At 40.7% G+C, this 15,589-nt stretch overlaps 1 protein-coding gene across 3 annotated transcripts in view; it reads right to left on the bottom strand.

The window, feature by feature from the left end:
- LOC149197039 (uncharacterized) overlaps positions 1-15,589 on the bottom strand; it is a 301,897-nt gene that overhangs the window by 47,091 nt on the left and 239,217 nt on the right. The window lies entirely within an intron of this gene.

Here is a 15,589-nt window from a genome sequence, read left to right as displayed (position 1 = left end):
CATACTAATTATTTTTGAGCTAATAAAAAATGGTTTTAACGAAAAAATCGAAAATTGTCAAAAAAGATATTTCAACGGCAGAGATTAAAAGATCATCAAAGATTTATCGACGGTCGAGATTATTTTGACAGGGATCAAGTCGTTATTTTCCACTTGGAGGAATTTCTCTATAAATAGAAGGTCTTTTGCTTCTATTTTCATCTTGATCTTTAGCTCTGCTCTGATGTAACTTTGTGAAAGATGGTGTAAAGCCATTGTCCCACTGGGAACATTTTGATCATCATAATAAAAGACTTTGGGGTGCAGTTCATGGTGTCTTTGTCTCACTAATTTGTGGTATGTGTTGGGTACGGGCATTCCTATATTGTGCTTCAAATATTGATTGAATCGTTATTTCATTTGAAGATGATAGGAACATTCTATTGGTAATTTTTGGGCTTATCTTAGGTGATTTGATTTATTGTATGTTCTAATAGTTTCTTCTTGAGAAAATATAGAGTTTGCAGGTCCCCCAATCCTTGGACTCCATGTTCAGAAACTATGGCTACAGATCGACTATGTTTGGATTCTGAATATTTTATGTGATTTTCTAACTTCGCTAAGGTTGTGGTTTTACATTTATCTTTCGAAATGCATCTAGCCATTGTCAAAATCTAAAAAAAATCTATTTTTCAAAAAATTTCTCAAGCATTGTATATTTGTATATAATTTGTAAATTATTTTTGTAACATAATTTTTTTGTAAATAAATTTTTATAACCCTTGTTTTGTAGCAACTAGGGTTTGGGGTTTTACTTTATTTTTGTATATATTGGGTTTTTTGGGAAAATTTAATTTTATTTGTACAGGTGAAATCTCTCAAAGGATCAAAGAAAGGAGAAACTTTTGAAGTATCCAACCCTTAAAAACCCTAGACATCTAGGGTTTTTGCGCCCATTTTTTGCAGGTTACTTATTTTCAAATTGGGGAAGAAACCCATTGTTTGAAGGACCTAGCCCTTACCCAACCTAAAAGGCTAGTGTTTGGGACCTATTTTGCAAGCATTAAGAAGGTCGTAAACCCTACAAGGGCTAGATCTCATTACAAACAAGGGTCTCTTAAAGGGATTTCCATTTTATCTCTAATAATTTGTGATTGTAGCAGTCGTAAAGGTTTGATCTTTGGGTTTTGAGCTAATATTTTGTGAGTGCAGGTGTCAAGGAGTGATTTCTCTCGCATCTCCAAACTTGGCATAAGACATTAAGCCTTGGGGTTTGCTTCTATGGCCTTCATCTCTCATTTTAATTGACTGCATAATTTATATCATATTTGATATATTGATATAACAGTGGCATAATCATTATAATACAAGCCTAAATAACCCACACATTAAGTTAATAACTCATACAAGACATCAAAATAAATTACAAGGGTTTGATCTATCAATTTTATAGTTTTATGTTGGTTGTTATATAATTTTCAAGGTCTGATTTGAAATTGTAGAGGTTTGATCTGAAAGTTTCAGGTCTAATATAATTGTTACAACAGTGTATTTAGGGCATAGACACACATAAAATAAGCCTAAATTCGTTAACAAGTCACTTAAAGCATTGAACATTAATCTTGTGGTTAAATTGATTGCATATAAGTTATTTTTTAGGACTGTTGGGCAATTTCCAAATCTGATATATTTGCTACAGCAATATATGCAGTCATATAAACTAAATAAAAATCATCAAAATTGAATGAAGATCATCTAAAAATCACTCAAATTGATTAGCTAATCATTGGAGCTTATTTGGCATTAATATTTAGACACCTTGTTGGTTTATGAAAGACTGAATCACTGATTTTTTTAATTATTGGAGATCTGATATACATCATTTTGAGGTTTGATCTGAGCATAAAAATGAAGGAGAATCACACAACCATAAAACCATATACACAGCAAGTTAACGCACAAACATTAAACTGGCGGAAAAGGCAGAGAGCCATCATGTGGTCTCTCATGCTCATGTAATTCTCTCTTATTCAAAAAATTTAATAATACATTTAAATACATGAGTAAGTGGTCTTAAGATAGTGTGTCTATCTTAGACTCAATTGGTTGAGACAATTTCTCAACTTACACACTAATTTAGGAGAGCTAGTTGGAGAGAATCTGATCTGAAAATCAGTGTTGTGAAAAGCGCGATTAAATCGCGCTTTTTTCCCGCGTCAATTTAATCGCGCTTTTTACACGAAAAAAATCGGCTATTTTTTTTTGCCAATTTTTTCCAAAAAAAACGCGGGGTTGCCGGGACAGCATGATTTTATAAATTTTTTTTTGGTTTTTCATTTGGTCATTGGGTTTTTTCATGCAATTTTTTTTGAAAGAAACAAATAATTTTTTAGTGGGGCAGTTTAATGATCAAGTCTAGGCCCTAGTATGGATATGCTATTCATGGTAATGTTAAATTCTTAAAGTAAAAGTGACATTCTCCTTAATCTTCATTTTCATCATTTTACTTAAATTTTTAACATTACCATGAAATGACTCGGGATGTTTGAGAGTGGTTCCAGCCTCATTGGATTTCATATGGAGAAAGTAGAATTTTAGATTTCATTTAAAATCCAGCAGACTTATCAATTTTTCAGGATTTCAGGATTGGGAGATTGTAATGTTTCCAGGTGACACCACCTGCTCGGGCTACCCCTGCCACCAGTAGAGGACGTGGTCTACCTCCTATAGCTCCTACTTCTAGTTCTTCAGCTTCTAGAGCACATCAGACTCCGCTGCCATCTCCACCAGCACAGGCACCAGCGTCTACATCTAGAGGGAAAGGGAAAGATGTGGCATTTTCTCGCAAGAGGGGCAGAGGAAATCAATAGGATTAGACCTCATCTTATTGTATATGACATTATGACATGATGAGATACATTATCATATTTTTTGTTGATATTTGGAGGTTGAGTTGGGACTCAGGAGTCAGGACTTACTATTCAGGACATGATTCAATGTTATGTGTGATTTTAGCGCTAGAAATGATATTAAACATCTTATATATTAGTTTTTTTATCATATTTATGTGTCAATGTATTTATTTTATGTTGTAGATGGTTTAGACATAAAAAAATTGAAAAAAAATGAATATTTTTGTACCAAACGATTTTTTCCCGCTTTTTTCCGATTTTTTCCCGATTTTTCCGATTTTTTCCGATTCGTTCCCCGCGCCGATTTAATCCCGCTCGCGCTTTTCACAACATTGCTGAAAATCACTCGTGAGTGATTACAATTAATTAATTAATTAATGAAGGTATTACAGACTCATGTGCTAGTGCGTGTCTATGTTATCTTAGGCAACGGATCGATAAGATTGCAAAATACACCAACACTGGAAAACAGTAAGAGAAACACAACAAGCAAAATAGAACACAACAAAATTTAATAAGGAGTTCACCCAATTCTCCTGGGCTACGTCTCCGGTCCAGCTTTTAGTAGTGGCCTTCTTTTATTGTGTCTTTGAGCAGAGTTTTTTTTACAATGAGGAGCTCGATATGAGTCTCTTGGAACAGATGATGCTTAGTAGGGTGGTTCTTGGATTCCCCAAGCCACTAGAGTGCACAGACTCCCCCTTACCAAATCTCGACTTCAACTGGTCTTAATGGGACGAGTCCAATTTGGTACTCCGTTGCCGACAGATATCCTCACAGGGATTGCTTAAACCTCTCAAGCCTAGTTCTGTCTGCTCGATGCTGCCTTAACTCTACGAATCAGCTCGGCTCTCTGTTCTCTGCTTCTGTTTCTCTCTCAACTGTCTTCTCTTTTTCCACCGTCTTCACTTTTCGCTTCACTCGTCTTTTTGTTCCCCGTCTGTTCATTCATGGCTTAAAGCCAATCCATCCTCTGACTGCTCGCTTCCTCTTCCGCCCCTTCGGGTCGCCTGCTGCTGTTCGCTTGGAGTTCCCTGCCTCTGCGTCATCGCAACTACGTAACATCTCACGGGGAAGTGGCCACTTGTCCTCCCACGAACTACGCCAGCTCTTCCTCAAACGATTCGGTATTTCAGTTACGCTGTGTAATGATTCATCCGCCAACTCAGCGGTCAAATTGGACTTCAGACTTTTATATGCCGCAGCTTATTTCTCCCTCCAGATCTAGTTTCTCATCGAGCGCAATCTCTGTCATTAGATCTGGAGCCCCTAGATCCTACGGTGTTCGCTCTTATCGCGCGATTGACTTGCTCAACCGTTAGCCCGCGATGAGAGGCGGTTTTCTCTCTCATCTGCTGGACACGCGTCGCGCAATGTGTGGAATCAATCGTTTTCTGCCAAATCCGCTTATCGCCCAAAATGCCTCTGATATTTGTGCTACTCGTAAGAAGCTCCTAACTTCTGTAGCAGATTTGGGTTTAGGCCAGTTTACAATAACTACCACCTTAGAGGAATCTATCTTCAATTCACCACCCCCTACTATATGTCCCAAATAATTCAAAGATGTTTTGCCAAATTCACATTTTGAGAGTTTAACATGAAGTTTTTCTCTTTTCAAAACATCTAGTGTCTGCTTAACATGCTTTAAATGTTCTTCCCATGTTTTGCTAAATATTATAATGTCATCCAGATACACAATAACAAAATCATCAAGAAAAGGTCTGAGTACATCATTCATTAATCTCATGAAAGTAGCAGGAGCATTAGTCAAGCCAAAAAGCATAACCAGCCACTCATACAATCCCTGCTTTGTTTTGAAAGCAGTCTTCCATGCATCTTGTTCTGCAACTCTGACCTGATGGTATCCACTATGCAAGTCTAACTTGGAAAAATAAACAGCTTCTTTCAATTGATCTAAAAGATCATCTATGCGAGGAAGGGGATAATGATTTTTGATTGTTATCTTATTCAGTGCTCGGTAATCAATGCACATTCTCCACGAACCATCTTTCTTTCTCACCAAAACGATTGGAAATCCACATGGTGATGTGCTAGGTCTAATGAACCCCTTCTCGAGCAACTCCTGCACCTACTTCTCGATTTCATCATTCTCTAGAGTGGACAAGCTGTACATTCCAATGTTAGGGAATGGAGCATCTTGTTGCAAATTAATTTCATGCACTATTTCCTTTTTGGGTGGCAGACCTTTAGGTTCTTGAAACAAGATATCATACTCTGAAACAATTTTTCCTAAATCAGCTCGTTGTTTAGCATCACAGCCCTTGAATACATTGGTTTTATCAGGTTTATTTTCCTTTACAACCATCAGTAAGAATTGTTTGCATGCATTTATCATTCGTTTCATTTGCCCTGAGTTTATGAGAGTATAATTATTCTTGAGCTTATGAGCTCTTACAAAGTATTCGATTCCGTCTTTAACAAGTAGATACTTGTTCTCAGCTCTATAGAAAATAGCTTTTCTGTCATACAAGTAAGGACTTCCTAAAACAATTCCACATATATCCAAAGGAATTATGTCTAACTGAACCTCATCTACAAATGTTGACCCAAAAGAAAACTTGAGTTTGCATTGTGTAGTCACTTGTAGTTGTGCTTTATCATTCAACCATCCTAATGGGTATGGCTTCTTGTGAGGTGTAGTTACTAATCCCAACTTCTTTACAATTGCTTCAGAAATTAAATTTACTTGTGAGCCACTATCAAACAAAGTATCAATCTTTTGATATTTGGACATAACTCGAATATGGAAAAGCTCATGTCTTTTTCTCTCATTTTCTTCATCAATAGTAGATTGTGCAGAATCACAAGTAGATGCTTCAGAATTCTTACCTTTTATCCCTGTGGCTGCAATAGTCATTTCATCTCCTGAGTCTAACCCCAAATCTTTCTGAATAGCTGCAACAGTCTTCTTCTTCTTGCCCTCGAACTTCTTAGGCCTCAGCTCCTCATGCAAAAGCCAACAGTGCTCATCATCATGCCCATCCTTTTTACAGTGAGTACATGAAGCCTTGCTTTTCTGTGCAGTGTTAGCCTTCCTTGCTTTCCATTTCTGCTTTCTTTTCTCCTTATTCTTACTTGCAATGGGTTGGGAGGATCCCCCAACTTCTGGACTTCCATTCTTTCCTCTAGCTTCTAGATGAGTAGCTTGTACAGATACCTCATCTATACTAGTGGGATTAAACACGAAGATAGTGTACCTCATGTAGCTGCGTAGACCACCAATATACTTCAACAGAGTCTCAGGTTAGTCTAATGAGATTCCTGGAATCAATGCTCTCTTTCTAAATTCCTGAGTGTATCCTTGTACAGTTTTCTCTTTCAACTATCGAAGAGTTTTCCAGCTCATCATGGCTTGCTACATGTATGCCAATGGATAGAACTGCTTTTTGATTGCAGAAACAAATTCACTCCAGACAGAGATAGTCTTACCATGTCTCTTCATGTCAGCTTGGGTCCTACCTTCCCACGAAACCAAGGCAGTGCCTCCAAGGTGTAGGCTTGCCAGCTAAATCTCGCTCTTGTCTGAATCGATACTCTGCACTCTGCAATAAACATCAATTTCTCTAATCCAGTTGTCTAGCTTTTCTGCATTCAACTCTCCATCATATATAGGTAAATCAAATTTAACATCTGGCTTAATCAAAGATGCCTTCTTTTTATGTTCAGGGCTATTAGGAGGTGTGAAAAAGCTTTCTCCTTTCCCTTTGCCTTTTGAGTGGTCATGGAGGAAAGACTCATCTTCTCCTTTGTCTTGTTTAGAGCTTGATGCATCTTCATCCTTGTGTTTTCTAAAATCCTTATACATTTCCTCTACCATGGACCTTATGGCTAGGAAACTATCTATGAATTGAGGGTCTGGCCCCATAGAACTTTCCTCTGACATTGTCTTCCAAGGATAGACTCTCCCAATTTCAGGATTACTTTCGACCAACTCTCATTCTCTTAATTTGAGCTTTGATCTAGTTAGCATTCAACAGCTAAATCCAACACAAGCTTGTCTAACCTTAACAGCCTAAAGCTCTGATACCACTTGATCTGAAAATCACTTGTGAGTGATCACAGTTAATTAATTAATGAATGAAGGTATTACAGACTCATGTGCTAGTGTGTGTCTATGTTATCTTAGGCAACAGATCGATAAGATTGCAAAATACACAAACACTGGAAAACAGTAAGAGAAACACAGCAAGCAAAATAGAACACAACAAAATTTAATAAGGAGTTCACCCAATCCTCCTGGGCTACGTCTCCGGTCTAGCTTTCAGTGGTGGCCTTCTTTTATTGTGTCTTTGAACAAAGTTTTTACAATGAGGAGCTCGAATTGAGTCTCCTGGAACAAATGATGCTTAGTAGGGTGGTTCTTGGATTCCCCAAGCCACTAGAGTGCACAGACTCCCCCTTACCAAGTCTCGACCTCAACTGATCTTAATGGGACAAGTCCAATTTGGTACTCCATTCCTGACAGATATCCTCACAAAGATTGCTTGAACCTCTCAAGCCTGGTTTTGTCTGCTCGATGCTACCTTAACTCTGCGGGTCAGCTCGGCTCTCTGTTCTCTGCTTCTGTTTCTCTCTCAATTGTCTTCTCTTTTTCCACTGTCTTCGCTTTTCGCTTCACTCGTCTTTTTGTTCTCCGCCTGTTCATTCATGGCTTAAAGCCAATACATCCTTTGACTGCTCACTTCCTCTTCCACCCCTTCGAGTTGCCTACTGCTGTTCGCTTGGAGTTCCTTGCCTCTGCGTCATCGCAACTACGTAATGTCTCACAAGGAAGTGGCCACTTGTCCTCCCATGAACTGCGCCAGCTCTTCCTCAAACGGTTCGGTATTTCGGTTGCGCTCTGTAATGATTCATCCGCCAACTCAACGGTCAAATTGGACTTCAGACTTTTATATGCCGCGGCTTATTTCTCCCTCTAGATCCGGTTTCTCATCGGGCGCAATCTTCGCCATTAGATCTAGAGCCCCTAGATCTTATGATGTTCGCTCTTATCACGCGGTTGACTTTCTCGACCGTTAGCCCGCGATGAGAGGCGATTTTCTCTCTCATCCGCTGGACACGCATCGTGCAATGTGTGGAATCGCTCGTTCTCTGCCAAATCTGCTTATCGCCCAAAGTGCCTCCGATATTCCGCTGGTTTCGTAGCGCGGGACCCGCCTTTCGCTTTAGCGCTTTCCCTACGGTTTCCCGGCTTCCCATGCGACCGAGCGCTCGGGGCATTTCCTTCTCGAGGGGCTTTGCCCAGCTAAGCACTAATCTCACATCAGAAACGGCCTCTGTTTTCCAATCCGGACTTCCTAACTGCCAGCTTGCGTCCCACGCGATCTCCATGGGCCTCGGTCAGCGCGCTTTGACCGAGGTCCTCATCATTTTGTGCTGTCTACAAACTACCATTGTCCAGAGGTCCTTCCTAATTGCTCTTGTTCACAACTTTTTGAAGTCTGTCATGATTTGATACAGTCATCGAACTCTGATAAATTTTTATGGATCCAATTCGGATCAAAATCTCTCATCCAAACTAGAATCCTTGGTTTGAGGAATTCTCATGATTTTCTTTATTTAATTTAATATTTGGATTTATTAATTGATTATTAAGAGAGTGAGGCTAACATTCCCCCCCTCAATGATAAATCCAAAATGAACAAGGAACCATCTTCCAAGTTCTCAAGTCGATCCTCAAAAATCATTTCCCTGAAAAACTGTCAAAGCTCGATGCTGGAAAAACTCAAATCTGAAGAGACCATGAATCAGCTGCATGTCTGATTCATCTCTGATTGTCCCTTGACAACTCTATCACGTGCCAAGCTGCAAAAGGATCTAACTGTCCTTTGCTTGAAATCAGCATCTTGTGTCCACTGACAAAATGTGATGAATGCCCACTGGTGTATCTACTAATGATGATCACCCACTCACTGATAAAGATGCCCACTGGCTGCTTTGCTGATGTTGTCGAGACTTTCAGTCTGACAACCACTTGTCAATTTCATTGACATTTTCCCCCCTTTGTCAGCTGAAAGGAGAGGCAAACTTGTCCAAACTATATCTGAACTCCCCCCTGTAGGTGTAGTAGTGTTTCACTGGTGTATTCCCGCTTTCAGGTGCATGAGAGTACCATCTTCAATTGGCTGTTGGCTGCAAGAGTTGAGATTGAATTCTGTTGTAAAACTTATACAATCGTTTTACGGTTGACAACCATTCCCAAGGATCAATCCATGCATAATTGATCTTTAATCTGGCAGGTTGGTCTTGTTTGCAGCATTTCTCTGACGAATGATTCTTCTTATCACAATGCTGACAAGGATGGAGATCAAAACACTGATCTTCCAGATGACCGGTTCTTTGACAATGAGAACATTTCGGTTTGTCTGCAACTTGAGTTTTTGTGCATTTCTGTTTGTCTGCAACTTCAGTTTGTGTGCATTGGCGTCGATCTGCAAGCTGCTGAGAATTCGCTGAGGTGATTTTTTCAAGTAATCTAGCACTAACGAACTAAATGGGCTTTGAATAATCAGGGATATTGAAGTTGTCATTATCTTTGACATATCCTAAGCCGCGTTGATTTCGATTACTTTGAATTTCTTCCCATGGCTTGATGATGGGTTTGGAAGAAAGTTGCACTGGAACAACTTCAACACTTGAAGCTAGTTGGATGAATGAGTTCGAATAATCAACTATATCTGGAAAAGACTTGGAAGCAACACGCTTCTCTTGGAACTCATTTCTTTGCAGTTACGACTCCAGTTGAAGGAATTCAATCGTTCCATGTGCATCTTGAATATGCACTTGAATGTCAGCAAGAGTGGTTTTGTTGATGCGCACCATGTCACCGGCTGATGATAACATTCAATTGTGAATAATTTGGGACAACTGAATGTTTGTCGCCATGTTGCCTTGCTTACTTTGAAGTCAGGCTCGCTTGTCATAGAAGTTGTGCTTGAAAAAATTGCTCACTTGAGTCGATCACAGAAATGACATGCTCGCTTGTACTGGTTGTTGATTGTTGACACTTTTAAACACTTTCTTGAACTGTTGATTGTACACTCGTTTGATGACGACGTTATGAATGCTTTAATGAACTTTACACAGGCTCGCTTGTTGTGTGTTGAACTTGTTATCACCTAAATCTGCCTCAGGCTGAAGGAAGGCAAAAATTAGGGTAACCACAAAACACGCTCAGTCTGGTAGCTAGCCCTACCAGAGCAGGAGAGGGCTCTCTCCGAGTCACGCTCAATGAATAGATGATCGAAAACGGTCTGAGATGACTTACAATGCAATATTTACCTTAGGCTAGTAAGTGAATAGGGATTCGGGAAACAATTTTATGAATGACCGAGCTTCTGGGATGTTATGGGACCGGCGCTCAGCAAAGAACAGAGAATTGAATATGAAGGCACAGATTATTCCGTGAGGCAAGGTAGGCGGAAAATGTAACAATTAAGTTTGAGGTACCACGACATGAATAGATTGTTGAAGAAAGTGAAAAGGGCATAGTGACATGAATCCTTTTCAACAGAAGAATAACATTGGAACATGAAATTTTCCCACAGGTAGAGCAATAAAAATTGGATTCTACCTAATCTCACTCAGAAAATTTCACTGGAAATGAGCATGAAATGAATTATGAAACATAACCAAATACATATGAACACATAGGAAATACATTTGCTACACTCACAACCACAAGGATCTCATGAAATAGAGCTGTTGCCTTTCATTAATTCTCTGTCAAAAATACACAGTGCAGAAACAGAGTTTCTTTCCCACAGTCTCCCAGAAGTTACAAGCCAGCCAACCCTTTGCAAATAACTTGCATACAATATATAGAATGTGTGAGGAAGAGATAGAACGCCCAAGGGTTGGGGAGTTACTCGAATCATTGCGAAATGGAGATGGAGAGCCAACCATCAGCTACACGTGTAGCATTGCAAACATGACATTTGGCTTTGGGTGATCGTTTGCCTTCCTTCGCCACTTGGATAGAAGCCCATCTCGAGAAAAAACTCTTTAAATGTCGCCTTTGGTGCCAAAAAACTGAAGTGTAGATGACCGGGCCCACTTGGAGAAGTCGCGACCCGAAATTTCGCGAAATGGGAGCAAATTGGCAATTTTTTCCTCTGTGCGCCGCGCCATTTTTTCTGTGCGTCGCGCTACTTTGGGACCTATTTTGGGGCACTTGCAGGTGTCCAAAATGTGCCCAAGTGGGCTTGCTAGAAAGCCTGTCCTGTCTACTTCCTAACCCAACTGGAATTTTCAAATTTGGTGCTCATTTGCCCCTCCAAATCTTCATTCTCGCAAGACTGCTTTCTGTGTGTCAAAAAAGTGGCAACGAGGCCATTTTTGGGTGTTTTTTAACTTTTAGGAGACCCAAATCTTACCCAAATCTCTTGCCCGGACACCAGTAGTCGTAATTTTCCATGCTGAATCCAAATCTGCAAGCCATTTCTCAATTGGAGCCCTAAAATTTTAGTGTCGGGCCAGTGGCGCGGCGCACAGGGAGAAAATCCATGTTTTTTACCCAAAAATTTGCCAAGTGACCAAAATTTCCCCAATTTTTTTGAAATTTGGGCTGGATGTTCCCTATGAAGCGCTATGCTGTGCCAAGGAAGCCTCAGCCAAGATTCGAAGCCGATTTTGCTCCTTTGCCTCCTTTGCCTCTTTTGTCGCTTTGCTCAATTTTGCCTTTAGGCTCCTGATTCTTGCTTTGGAGCTCATGTTTTGGGCCATGTAGTGGTGAGTCATGCGCCTCAGCATGTCTTTCTCCCTGTTAGCCTTATCCAACCGCTGCTCCAAGTGAACGTTCACTTTCTCTAACACATACTCCCGGTCCTCGTCTCTTTGCTCCATAGGTCTGCCTTGTGCTGCCATGATGTGTTGTCAGTTTTCCTTGATCATTTGCAACTCTATCTCAGCTAGCCGATCCTCAAGTTGCTTGTTCCTCTGCTCCAGATACTGCACGTTCCACTTGGCCCTCTCCAAGTCCAGGGATAAGTTCTCAATCACTGATTGTTGCTCCTGAATGATCTCTCCCAGCTCAGCATTTGTAGGTTCTGCATCTGTCTCATCATCCTGGAGGAGAACGAATTCTGTCTCTCGTTCACCTGAAGGCCCCTCATCATGCACTGGCTCCTTACCTCTGCCCTGCTCCTGTGATGCCGATGTCGGAAGCGAGGCCCCTTCCACCCCGGGTGGAGATAACACTCGCTTTGCTGCTGCAAATAAGGGTCTACTGCCTTTCTGATAGGTGATATATACTGGCATAGCAACAGTCTCATGTCGTTCATACTGATGAGATGGGCCCCCCACCTCATGCTCTGCCTCTGAAACCACCTGTGGAGCACTGAAGAAGTCACGGGAGATGAAGTCCTCCCAAGCAATACCCTGCAATCCCAACTGATGGTCCACCAAAATCCGGATAAGAGCAAAGTGATAAACGTTGTTGAGCTGCTGTCGAGGGGTCTTGTGCTGCATGAAATTCTTCATCCTCTCTATGTTCCCGCAGATGAAAAATGGGAGGCTCATCATCCGCACCCTGGTGAAGTGCATGAGCAACCTGATGTGATAGGCATAAAGGCGAGAAAACCTCCCCTCGCAACTGAAATACTTCATGATCAATCTCATGAGTGGGGCATACTCATCCCTCAAAAATCTGAATGGAAAAACTCTGGTGAGCTGGCTCAAACAGTTGTCCTTGATGTAAGGCTCATAATGATGCCTCTCCACCTTCTTTTTCTTATGCCACTGTTCCCCAATGTTCGGTATTCCTGTTGCCACTGATATGGTTTCTGGTGTCAATGTGAAAGTGACCCCAGCCAGGACAGATTGACCTCCCTGTAGATGAAGTGCAAAAAGACGGGCCAACTCATGATGGACTCTGACATTTGCCACCCTTTGACAAAATTCATAACATGCCAAGTGCTGGAAACAAGACATGGCAAGAGGGCATGCCTGCAGCTCAGTGAGGGTGCTTGGCTCATCTCTAAGATGTCTGCCACTCCGGTGATGTCTCCTACGGGCCCTCTCTCCTGAAGATGTGTCACTGTGGGTCCCCTCCTCATACTCTGATGAAACTTCTGATGCCATTACTGCTGTTTGTACCCTGAGTTTTATGCTGCCCTCTGAATCCAATGGAACTGGTAAATGCTCTGAAAATCCCTTGTTTTGCTAGCCTTCACCAAGACTTGAAGCGGTTTGGCAATTTTTTATGCCCCTGGCTGTGTGCGTCGCGCGCCAAGCCTAGTGCGCCGCACGCTGGGTGTGCGTCGCGCCCTTGAGAAAACTAAACGGCGGGCAGGCTGCGTGTGCGTCGCGCCCTCTGTGTGCGCCGCGCTCCTGGGTGTATGCGCCGCGCCTTCCAAAACCAACTCTCACTCACTCAAACTCTCACGATTTCGCTCTCTCACCTTTGTAATGTCTCTCCAAGTCTTGCAAGAGCACAATGGCTTTGATTTGGGCAAAACATGTATTTATAGCCTTGGAGGAGATGGGTTTGATTTTTGCCTCTTTGAAAACCCCCTTTTCTAATGTTGAGTTTTGCACTTTTTCATTGACCTTCAAACACACTGATTTTCACTTTCCCTTTGACATTTTGGCTCGAATGATGAAATTTTCGACACCTCTTTGTCGGGACTGTATGACAGAGCATTTGGCCATGTAAATCATAACTGCATCTGAAAAGTCAACTAGTGATTTTTTGGAAAATTTTGTCATAATTGACCTTGTTTGACTTTTCTTCAAAACAGAGTTTTGAAGAAGAGTCGATGTCTCTCCAGGTGATGATGAAGCTTTCTGAACCATAGTTGTGTAAGGCCTCCCTCTGGCCTGCATGGCTTGTTCTGGACATGTTTTCAAAGACCAAATTGATGAATTCCTAGACCCAAACATAAAAGATGACTTTGCCCTGTAAAGGACGAGACCTTGACTGTCATGAGCTTCGGTGATTATGGACAAAGACCTGAGCCAGCAGGGGCCAGACATGAGGGAAAATGACTAGCATGACTTTCTCCGTCAGATCATGGCATGTCCCTAGCGAAATGCAGCTGGGTAAATGGAGCGGGACACCTAAAATTGAAATGCACAAAGAGTTTTGATCTCTGACGGAGGGCTGACCAGACCGACTCTAACAGAACTGTTGTACTTGATTTGGTTACTTGACACGCTCGCTTGATCTTAGTACTTGCTGGATTTTTAGAACTCACTCGCTTGATGTTTGTTTGATTGTTGCACGCTCGCTTGAACTTGTTTTAACAATTGATTGTTTGAACTCACACTCTTGATTGATCAAAAGAAGGGTGTCGAACACTGTCAAAAATGCACCCAAGAGAAATGCTTACAATGATTTGAATGACTCAGTTAAAAACAATGGATTCACTGGGTTTAATTGATTCCCTATCAATTCAAAGCTCGGGTGTCGGTTTCAACCGAGAATGCACCCTTACAATTCAACTCAATTTGTCTTTGATTACAAACCAACTTACAAATGATGATTTGCAAGTTACAATTTTGTATTGAGCTTATTAAAAAATGGTGCAAGTGCAATTGCCAAAAAATTGTTGTTGAATTGCTGCAAAAAAATTGTTGATGTAGATGACAGCTTGATTGGATGTTGATGCAGAAATGTCTTGACTTGAAATGCTTGATTTTGTAGCGTCCTTAACTTGATTTCTTTGATTACATAATGTGAAATGTGCTTGCTTGGAAGATCATCTTATCAAGTTGATGATGTGACGCTTTGTGCTTCTGTACTTATGTGCATGTAGTTGTTTAAGCATAATACAAAGAGTTAACCTAAACACAGGTCATGCACATGCATTCATTACACACGGTGTACCTAAAATCCCCTTATTCAATTTCGGGCGGATCTAGGACACAAGCACCACAAAATTATGTCTTTATTAAATATTGAAGTACATCAATCTTCACCTTCACAACACCGTGAATGAAATTTCTCAAACAATGAGAATGCCAAGCTCACAAATTCTTGAAGCAACTTGTCTTCAAAAATTGCCTGTACTGACTCAATCGCTCTCAAAGTAAAAATTACTTTGGATTACAAAAAAGACTCTCAAATAAATTCACTTATCACTCCAAATACAAAAAATCATTTCACCTTATTACTCCAAAAATAAAAAATAAAATTACATTTATCACTCCTCACCTTATATCTCCACATCTTATTTCTCCATTAAAAATCTCACATTCCAATAATGAGCTTTATCTTTCAAAAACTCCCATTCAAAATAATTTCATGAAGTTCATTTTTCAGAAAGGTGAATTAACTTTTATAAAGTCACTTTTTTCAGTGAACGAGTCTCTTCTTAAAAGTCAAAACACTTTAAAAAGTCAAAACACACTTTAAATTTTTCATAAATTATACCTCTTTGTTGGAGAAGAAGTTGAGTATGGCCAGCCAGTATAGAACGCTCGCAAGAGTTCCAATGGTGACAAAGGCGCTGCAAAGCGGAGCCTGCGCTTTCATTGAGAGTTCTCCGATTAAGCCTGTGAGATTCTCTTTTCATGGAAAAAAGAGCGTTGCCTCAGAAATTGTCGTTGCGACTGCTGCGATGATTCCTGAATCTGCTACGGCTACTAGAAATCTGAGATCAATCCTTTTAACAGGAGATTTCTTTCTTGGTGCTGTCATTGCCTGTAGTAATGGATATTTACTCGAGAATCTAATG

The sequence above is a fragment of the Pinus tabuliformis genome, chromosome 2_2 (assembly GCF_031772625.1).
Source record: "Pinus tabuliformis cultivar Carrire ecotype Pingquan chromosome 2_2, CPIR1, whole genome shotgun sequence".
NCBI classification, from domain to species: Eukaryota; Viridiplantae; Streptophyta; class Pinopsida; order Pinales; family Pinaceae; genus Pinus; species Pinus tabuliformis.
Note: the sequence above shows the minus strand (reverse complement) of the source record. Positions and strands in the feature narration are given on the sequence as shown.